This window comes from Leptodactylus fuscus, chromosome 4, assembly GCF_031893055.1.
Source record: "Leptodactylus fuscus isolate aLepFus1 chromosome 4, aLepFus1.hap2, whole genome shotgun sequence".
NCBI classification, from domain to species: domain Eukaryota; kingdom Metazoa; phylum Chordata; class Amphibia; order Anura; family Leptodactylidae; genus Leptodactylus; species Leptodactylus fuscus.
Genome location: NC_134268.1, coordinates 33,842,177 through 33,850,879, shown reverse-complemented (window position 1 = coordinate 33,850,879; position 8,703 = coordinate 33,842,177).

The window sequence follows — 8,703 nt, the reverse complement described above, 5'->3', positions numbered from 1 at the left end:
TCTCATTCTGATTCTGGCTCTGACCTCTCATACTGATTGTGGCTCTGACCTCAAAGACTGATTCTGGCTCTGACTTCTCAGACTGATTCTGGCTCTGACCTCTCAGTCTGATTCTGGCTCTTACCTCTCATACTGATTCTGGCTCTGACCTCTCAGTCTGTTTCTGGCTCTGACCTCTCATACTGATTCTGGCTCTGACCTCTCATACTGATTCTGGCTCTGACCTCTCAGTCTGATTCTGGCTTTGAGCTCTCAGACTGATTCTGGCTCTGACCTCTCATACTGATTCTGGCTCTGACCTCTCATACTGAATCTGGCTCTGACCTCTCATACTGAATCTGGCTCTGACCTCTCAGTCTGATTCTGGCTCTGACCTCTCAGTCTGATTCCGGGCTCTGACCTCTCATACTGATTCTGGCTCTGACCTCTCATACTGCTTCTGGCTCTGACCTCTCATACCTATTCTGGCTCTGACTTCTCAGACTGATTCTGGCTCTGACTTCTCATACTAATTCTGGCTCTGACCTCTCAGACTGATTCTGGTTCTGACATCTCATACTGCTTCTGGCTCTGACCTCTCAGTCTGATTCTGGCTCTGACTTCTCTGACTGATTATGGCTCTGAACTCTCAGACTGATTCTGACTCTGACCTCTCAGACTGATTCTGGCTCTGACCTCTCAGTCTGATTCTGGCTCTGACCTCTCATACTGATTCTGGCTCTGACCTCTCAGACTGATTCTGGCTCTAACATCTGATACTATTTCTGGCTCTGACCTCTCAGACTGATTCTGGCTCTGACCTCTCATACTGATTCTGGCTCTGTCCTCTCATACTGATTCTGGCTCTGACCTCTCAGTATGATTCTGGCTCTGACCTCTCATACTGATTCTGGCTCTGACCTCTCATACTGTTTCAAGCACTGACCTCTCATACCGATAATGGCTCTGACCTCTCATACTAATTCTGGCTCTGACCTCTCAGACTGATTCTGGCTCTGACATCTCATACTGCTTCTGGCTCTGATCTCTCGGACTGATTCCGGCTCTGAACTCTTAGACTGATTCTGGCTCCGACCTCTCAGTCTGATTCTGGCTCTGACCTCTCAGTCTGATTCCGGGCTCTGACCTCTCATACTGATTCTGGCTCTGACCTCTCATAATGCTTCTGGCTCTGACCTCTCAGACTGTTTCTGGCTCTTACCTTTCAGTCTGATTCCGGCTCTGAACTCTCAGACTGATTCTGGCTCTGACCTCTCAGTCTGATTCTGCTTCTGACCTCTCATACTCATTCTGGCTCTGACCTCTCATACTGATTCTGGCTCTGACCTCTCATACTGCTTCTGGCTCTGACCTCTGATACCTATTCTGGCTCTGACCTCTCAGACTGATTCTGGCTTTGACCCCTCAGACTGATTCTGGCTCTGACTTCTCATACTAATTCTGGCTCTGACCTCTCAGAATGATTCTGGTTCTGATATCTTATACTGCTTCTGGCTCTGACCTCTCAGTCTGATTCTGGCTCTGACTACTCTGATTCTGGCTCTGAACTCTCAGACTGATTCTGGCTCTGACCTCTCAGACTGATTCTGGCTCTGACCTCTCAGTCTGATTCTGGCTCTGACCTCTCATACTGATTCTGGCTCTGACCTCTCAGTCTGTTTCTGGCTCTGACCTCTCATACTGATTCTGGCTCTGACCTCTCATACTGATTCTGGCTCTGACCTCTCAGTCTGATTCTGGCTTTGAGCTCTCAGACTGATTCTGGCTCTGACCTCTCATACTGATTCTGGCTCTGACCTCTCATACTGAATCTGGCTCTGACCTCTCAGACTGATTCTGGCTCTGACCTAGCAGACTGATTCTGGCTCTGACCTCTCATACTGATTCTGGCTCTGACCTTCCATACTGATTCTGGCTCTGACCTCTCAGACTGATACTGGCTCTGACCTCTCAGTCTGATTCTGGCTCTAACCTCTCAGTCTGATTCTGGCTCTGACTTCTCAGTCTGATTCTGGCTCTGACCTCTCATACTGATTCTGGCTCTGACCTCTCATACTGATTCTGGCTCTGAACTCTCAGATTGATTCTGGCTCTGACCTCTCATACTGATTCTGGTTCTGACCTCTCATTCTAATTCTGGCTCTGACCTCTCATACTGATTCTGGCTTTGACCTCTCATACTGATTCTCGCTCTGACCTCTCAGACTGATTCTGGCTCTGATTTCTCAGACTGTTTCTGGCTCTGACCTCTCATACTGATTCCAGTTCTGACCTTTCATACTGCTTCTGGCTCTGACATCTCATACCGATTCTGGCTCTGACCTCTCAGACTGATTCTGGCTCTGACTTCTCAGACTGATTCTGGCTCTGACCTCTCAGTCTGATTCTGGCTCTTACCTCTCATACTGATTCTGGCTCTGACCTCTCAGTCTGATTCTGGCTCTGACCTCTCATACTGATTCTGGCTCTGACCTCTCATACTGATTCTGGCTCTGACCTCTCAGTCTGATTCTGGCTCTGACCTCTCAGACTGATTCTGGTTTTGACCTCTCATACGGATTCTGGCTCTGACCTCTCATACTGAATCTGGCTCTGACCTCTCAGACTGATTCTGGCTCTGACCTTTCAGACTGATTCTGGCTCTGACCTCTCAGTCTTTTTCTGGCTCTGACCTCTCAGTCTGATTCCGGGCTCTGACCTCTCATACTGATTCTGGCTCTGACCTCTCATACTGCTTCTGGTTTTGACCTCTCATACCTATTCTGGCTCTGACCTCTCAGACTGATTCTGGCTTTGACCCCTCAGACTGATTCTGGTTCTGACCTCTCAGTCTGATTCCGGCTCTGAACTCTCAGACTGATACTGGCTCTGACCTCTCAGTCTGATTCTGGTTCTGACCTCTCAGTCTCATTCTGGCTCTGACCTTTCATAATGCTTCTGGCTCTGACCTCTCATACCTATTCTGGCTCTGACCTCTCAGACTGATCCTGGCTTTGACCCCTCAGACTGATTCTGGCTCTGACTTCTCATACTAATTCTGGCTCTGACCTCTCAGACTGATTCCGGTTCTGACATCTCATACTGCTTCTGGCTCTGACCTCTCAGTCTGATTCTGGCTCTGACTTCTCTGACTGATTCTGGCTCTGAACTCTCAGACTGATTCTCGCTCTGACCTCTCAGACTGTTTCTGGCTCTGACCTCTCAGACTGATTCTGGCTCTGACGTCTGATACTATTTCTGGCTCTGACCTCTCAGACTGATTCTGGCTCTGACCTCTCATACTGATTCTGGCTCGGACCTCTCACACTGATTCTGGCTCTGACCTCTCAGTCTGATTCTGGCTCTGACTTCTCAGACTGATTCTGGCTCTGACCTCTCAGACTGATTCTGGCTCTGACCTCTCAGTCTGATTCTGGCTCTGACATCTCAGTCTGATTCCGGGCTCTGACCTCTCATACTGATTCTGGCTCTGACCTCTCATACTGCATTTGGCTCTGACCTCTCATACCTATTCTGGCTCCGACCCCTCATACTGATTCTTGCTCTGACCTCTCAGACTGATTCTGGTTTTGACCTCTCATACTGATTCTGGCTCTGACCTCTCATACTGAATCTGGCTCTGACCTCTCAGACTGTTTGTGGCTCTGACCTCTCAGACTGATTCTGGCTCTGACCTCTCAGTCTGATTCTGGCTCTGACCTCTCAGTCTGATTCCAGGCTCTGACCTCTCATACTGATTCTGGCTCTGACCTCTCATACTGCTTCTGGCTCTGACCTCTCATACCTATTCTGGCTCTGACCTCTCAGACTGATTCTGGCTTTGACCCCACAGACTGATTCTTGTTCTGACTTCTCATACTAATTCTGGCTCTGACCTCTCAGACTGATTCTGGTTCTGACATCTCAGTCTGATTCCGGCTCTGAACTCTCAGACTGATACTGGCTCTGACCTCTCAGTCTGATTCTGGCTCTAACCTCTCAGTCTGATTCTGGCTCTGACCTCTCAGTCTGATTCCGGGCTCTGACCTCTCATACTGATTCTGGCTCTGACCTCTCATAATGCTTCTGGCTCTGACCTCTCAGACTGATTCTGGCTCTTACCTTTCAGTCTGATTCCGGCTCTGAACTCTCAGACTGATTATGGCTCTGACCTCTCAGTCTGATTCTGCCTCTGACCTCTCATACTCATTCTGGCTCTGACCTCTCATACTGATTCTGGCTCTGACCTCTCAGACTGATTCTGGCTCTGACCTCTCAGACTGATTCTGGCTCTGACCTCTCATTCTGATTCTGGCTCTGACCTCTCAGTCTGATTCCGGGCTCTGACCTCTCATACTGATTCTGGCTCTGACCTCTCATACTGCTTCTGGCTCTGACCTCTGATACCTATTCTGGCTCTGACCTCTCAGACTGATTCTGGCTTTGACCCCTCAGACTGATTCTGGCTCTGACTTCTCATACTAATTCTGGCTCTGACCTCTCAGACTGATTCTGGTTCTGATATTTTATACTGCTTCTGGCTCTGACCTCTCAGTCTGATTCTGGCTCTGACTTCTCTGACTGATTCTGGCTCTGAACTCTCAGACTGATTCTGGCTCTGACCTCTCAGACTGATTCTGGCTCTGACCTCTCAGTCTGATTCTGGCTCTGACCTCTCATACTGATTCTGGCTCTGACCTCTCAGACTGATTCTGGCTCTGACGTCTGATTTTATTTCTGGCTCTGACCTCTCAGACTGATTCTGGCTCTGACCTCTCATACTGATTCTGGCTCTGACCTCTCATACTGATTCTGGCTCTGAACTCTCAGACTGATTCTGGCTCTGACCCCACAGACTGATTCTTGTTCTGACTTCTCATACTAATTCTGGCTCTGACCTCTCAGACTGATTCTGGTTCTGACATCTCAGTCTGATTCCGGCTCTGAACTCTCAGACTGATACTGGCTCTGACCTCTCAGTCTGATTCTGGCTCTAACCTCTCAGTCTGATTCTGGCTCTGACCTCTCAGTCTGATTCCGGGCTCTGACCTCTCATACTGATTCTGGCTCTGACCTCTCATAATGCTTCTGGCTCTGACCTCTCAGACTGATTCTGGCTCTTACCTTTCAGTCTGATTCCGGCTCTGAACTCTCAGACTGATTCTGGCTCTGACCTCTCAGTCTGATTCTGCCTCTGACCTCTCATACTCATTCTGGCTCTGACCTCTCATACTGATTCTGGCTCTGACCTCTCATACTGATTCTGGCTCTGACCTCTCAGACTGATTCTGGCTCTGACCTCTCAGACTGATTCTGGCTCTGACCTCTCATTCTGATTCTGGCTCTGACCTCTCAGTCTGATTCCGGGCTCTGACCTCTCATACTGATTCTGGCTCTGACCTCTCATACTGCTTCTGGCTCTGACCTCTGATACCTATTCTGGCTCTGACCTCTCAGACTGATTCTGGCTTTGACCCCTCAGACTGATTCTGGCTCTGACTTCTCATACTAATTCTGGCTCTGACCTCTCAGACTGATTCTGGTTCTGATATCTTATACTGCTTCTGGCTCTGACCTCTCAGTCTGATTCTGGCTCTGACTTCTCTGACTGATTCTGGCTCTGAACTCTCAGACTGATTCTGGCTCTGACCTCTCAGACTGATTCTTGCTCTGACCCCTCGTACTGATTCTGGCTCTGACCTTAGAGTCTGATTCTGGCTTTGACCTATCAGACTGATTCTGGTTCTGACATCTCATACTGCTTCCGGCTCTTACCTCTCATACTGATTCTGACTCTGACCTCTCAGTCTGATTCCGGCTCTGAACTCTCAGACTGATTCTGGCTCTGACCTCTCAGTCTGATTCTTGCTCTGACCTCTCATACTGATTGTGGCTCTGACCTCAAAGACTGATTCTGGCTCTGACCTCTCAGTCTGATTCTGGCTCTGACCTCTCATACTGATTCTGGCTCTGACCTCTCATACTGATTCTGGCTCTGACCTCTCAGACTGATTCTGGCTCTGACCTCTCAGACTGATTCTTGCTCTGACCCCTCGTACTGATTCTGGCTCTGACCTTAGAGACTGATTCTGGCTCTGTCCTCTCATTCTAATTCTGGCTCTGACCTCTCAGACTGATTCTGGCTCTGACGTCTCATACTCGTTCTGGCTCTGACCTTTCAGACTGATTCCGGCTCTGACCTCTCATACTAATTCCAGCTCTGACCTCTTATAATTTTTCTGGCTCTGATCTCTCATACTGATTCTGACTCTGATCTCTCATACTGATTCTGGCTCTGACCTCTCATGCCGATTCTGGCTCTGACCTCTCGTACTGGTTCCAGTTCTGACCTTTCATACTGCTTCTGGCTCTGACCTCTCATACCGGTTCTGGCTCTGACCTCTCAGACTTATTCTGGCTCTGACCTCTCATACTAATTCTGGCTCTGACCTCTCAGTCTGATTCTGACTCTGACCTCTCATACTGATTCTTGCTCTGACCTCTCAGACTGATTCTGGCTCTGACCTCTCAGACTGATTCTGGCTCTGACCTCTCAATCTGATTCTGGCTCTGACCTCTCATTCTGATTCCGGGCTCTGACCTCTCATACTGCTTCTGGCTCTGACCTCTCATACTGCTTCTGGCTCTGACCTCTCATACCTATTCTGTCTCTGACCTCTCAGACTGATTCTGGCTTTGACCTCTCAGACTAATTCTGGCTCTGACTTCTCATACTAATTCTGGCTCTGACCTCTCAGACTGATTCTGGTTCTGAAATCTCATAATGCTTCTGGCTCTGACTTCTCAGAATGTTTCTGGCTCTTACCTTTCAGTCTGATTTCGGCTCTGATCTCTCAGACTGATTCTGGTTCTGACCTCTCAGTCTGATTCTGGCTCTGACCTCTCATACTCATTCTGGCTCTGACCTCTCATACCGATTCTGGCTCTGACCTCTCATACTGCTTCTGGCTCTGACATCTCATACTGCTTCTGGCTCTGACCTCTCAGACTGATTCCGGCTCAGACCTCTAAGACTGATTCTGGCTCTGACCTCTCAGACTGATTCTGGCTCTGACCTCTCAGACTGATTATCGATCTGACCCCTCGTACTGATTCTGGCTCTGACCTTAGAGTCTGATTCTGGCTCTGACCTCTCATTCTAATTCTGGCTCTGACCTCTCAGACTGATTCTGGCTCTGACGTCTCATACTGCTTCTGGCTCTGACCTTTCAGACTGATTCCGGCTCTGACCTCTCATACTGATTCCAGCTCTGACCTCTCATACTGATTCTGGCTCTGATCTCTCATACTGATTCTGACTCTGATTTCTCATATTGATTCTGGCTCTGACCTCTCATGCCGATTCTGGCTCTGACCTCTCGTACTGATTCAAGTTCTGACCTTTCATACTGCTTCTAGCTCTGACCTCTAATACCGGTTCTGGCTCTGACCTCTCAGACTTATTCTGTCTCTGACTTCTCATACTAATTCTGGCTCTGACATCTCAGTCTGATTCTGGCTCTGACCTCTCAGACTGATTCTTGCTCTGACCTCTCAGAATGATTCTGGCTCTGACCTCTCAGACTGATTCTGGCTCTAAACTCTCAGTCTGATTCTGGCTCTGACCTCTCAGTCTGATTCCGGGCTCTGACCTCTCATACTGATTCTGGCTCTGACCTCTCATAATGCTTCTGGCTCTGACCTCTCATACTGATTCTGGCTCTTACCTTTCAGTCTGATTCCGGCTCTGAACTCTCAGACTGATTCTGGCTCTGACCTCTCAGTCTGATTCTGCCTCTGACCTCTCATACTCATTCTGGCTCTGACCTCTCATACTGATTCTGGCTCTGACCTCTCATACTGATTCTGGCTCTGACCTCTCAGACTGATTCTGGCTCTGACCTCTCATACTGATTCTGGCTCTGACCTCTCATACTGTTTCTGGCACTGACCTCTCATACCGATACTGGCTCTGACCTCTCATACTAATTCTGGCTCTGACCTCTCAGACTGATTCTGGCTCTGACATCTCATACTGCTTCTGGCTCTGATCTCTCGGACTGATTCCGGCTCTGAACTCTTAGACTGATTCTGGCTCCGACCTCTCAGTCTGATTCTGGCTCTGACCTCTCATACTGATTCTGGCTCTGACCTCTCATACTGATTCTGGCTCTGTCCTCTCATACTGATTCTAGCTCTGACCTCTCAGACTGATTTTGGCTCTGACCTCTCATTCTGATTCTGGTTCTGACATCTCATACTGCTTCTGGCTCTGACCTCTCAGACTGATTCTGGCTCTTACCTTTCAGTCTGATTCCGGCTCTGAACTCTCAGACTGATTCTGGCTCTGACCTCTCAGTCTGATTCTGCTTCTGACCTCTCATACTCATTGTGGCTCTGACCTCTCATACTGATTCTGGCTCTGACCTCTCATACTGATTCTGGCTCTGACCTCTCAGACTGATTCTGGCTCTGACCTCTCATACTGATTCTGGCTCTGACCTCTCATACTGTTTCTGGCACTGACCTCTCATACCGATACTGGCTCTGACCTCTCATACTAATTCTGGCTCTGACCTCTCAGACTGATTCTGGCTCTGACATCTCATACTGCTTCTGGCTCTGATCTCTCGGACTGATTCCGGCTCTGAACTCTTAGACTGATTCTGGCTCCGACCTCTCAGTCTGATTCTGGCTCTGACCTCTCATACTGATTCTGGCTCT